The sequence below is a fragment of the Mastomys coucha genome, unplaced genomic scaffold (genome assembly GCF_008632895.1).
Source record: "Mastomys coucha isolate ucsf_1 unplaced genomic scaffold, UCSF_Mcou_1 pScaffold13, whole genome shotgun sequence".
Classification (NCBI taxonomy): Eukaryota; Metazoa; Chordata; class Mammalia; order Rodentia; family Muridae; genus Mastomys; species Mastomys coucha.
The window spans coordinates 15,455,117-15,457,158 of record NW_022196895.1 but is presented as its reverse complement, the minus strand read 5'-3'; positions in this window follow the sequence as shown (position 1 = coordinate 15,457,158).

The following is a 2,042-nucleotide window of genomic DNA, read 5'->3' as shown; positions in this document are numbered from 1 at the left end:
CTAAGACTCAAGTGCAGTACTTGTGATATTGTAGATGTGATTATTTTCTTCAATTGACTGGATAACTGTTTTTATTTATAACAAATGCAAGTACATAATGTTTTCTAGATTATCCCATGACAGACACAATTTGTAGTAAGAATACTGTTATTGAACCATCTGAATGATGACCACCTCCTATGTGTTTACTAATCGCTCCTTTGAGTGTGCTAGTGCCTAAGTAGCCAATTATGCAGACTTTTTTCCCTTGAGCAAATACCTGACATAGAAACTGTAATGGAAGATAATTTCATTTGTCTCATGATTTCAGAAGGATTTTTTCCCATTGTTGTTTGTGTCAATGAACTGGAGTGAACTTGAATAAATATAGAGAAGGATATCCCCACCTCTGACACCAAAGTCACTTAACAAGTAGAAGAAAGGAGTGAAGGATAGTGGTGTGTCACGTGTAAAACTTTGTGGGAATTTATAAATGCTTGTAGAGTCACAATGAGAAAATCATTACCTGATATAAACAGAATTTGTAAAATCCATACAATGCTTAATACAGGCTAAATACTGTAACTGTTTATAGTTATGAGCTAAATATACAATGGAATAATTTATATTCTAATCCAATACTGAATAAAAGTTTAAAATGTAAATATAAAATTCATTATCTTAGAAGAATCAAGTAACAGCTGAAAAGAAAATAAAAGATAAAATCACCAAGCTATCATAGCATGTTATGATGGCCTTATTCATTTGTTATTTGGTTATATTTAGTTTTCATGTCATAATCATGTAACTTAGTTGAATGAAGAATTACAAGTATACATGTACAAAAAGTCACTATAGAATTCTGAACAATTATCAAATCTTGTTACTAGTAAATCCTTTATGAATAAAAAAATTAAGGCTGAACTTAAAATAATTAGATGGAACACACTAAAATGAGTTATTTAAATCCCTTCTCATTAATCATGCAATGACATATAGAAACATATATGTAAGTATATGCATTTGTGTGCTTGTTTACCCTGAGGTTTTATTTTCTATAAACTGTTACACAAGGTTTCCTTTGAAAGCAACCTTGAAAACATACAAGATTCATTCTGCTTTGACTGACACCTTATATCGCAGATGCCATCTCAAGAAGAAAATCATTATTCTTGATGTCTGAAACTTCAGGGCTTTTTTTTTTTAATGAGTTTGTGATACACTAAATACAATATATATAAAAGAGGTGGTGATACTTCTTTTTAAAAAAGAAGCAAAAAGCCAATTGACATGAACATAGTTTCATATTAAATCAAGGTCACAGTGTTGTATTAACTGATAGAATCGAGTCTGCATATGCACTGTGAACTAAGAGATTGCATGAGAGGAAATCCCTCCCTCCTAGCTAAAGGAAGAAGCAACAGTGGCATGCTTTGAAGCATCAATCTTTATTCATAAAATACTGATTTTATTCATAAAAATTGTGGTATAGATTGCATCTTGACTTTATTTTCATTAAGTAAGCATTTTGGTGAATTTGATGGTGGTAAAATGTAACCTACCCAGGGCCCAAGTGAACCAAGTAAAATGAAGAAATTCATACTTCCCACATCTTGACAGCGATTTCATAAAGTCCTTGTTACTTACATGTTTCATAAGAGGTACATGTGTACATACTACAGAAAACAAGATTTTAAAACATATATGCATGTATCACATGCATGAATTTATATTCAAAGTCTACTGAATCAAGAAAATCAAAACAATTTTAGAATTTGTGTTATACAGACAAATAATTTTATGTAGAAGGGAAGTATTCAATATACATCTTTATTATCCAACATAAAATCTTAATCTGAGTAAAAGATGATGAATTTTAATATGGATTATGTATTTTTGAGAGTAGAAAAATCAGGCCAATTATGGTGGTTCACACATATAATACCAGCACTCAAGAGGCCTTTGGCCCTGAGAAAGTTCTATGCCCCAGTGTAGGGGAATATCAGGGCCAGTAAGCAGGACAGGTGGGGTGGTGAGCGGGGGTGGGGGGAACAGGGGTTTGT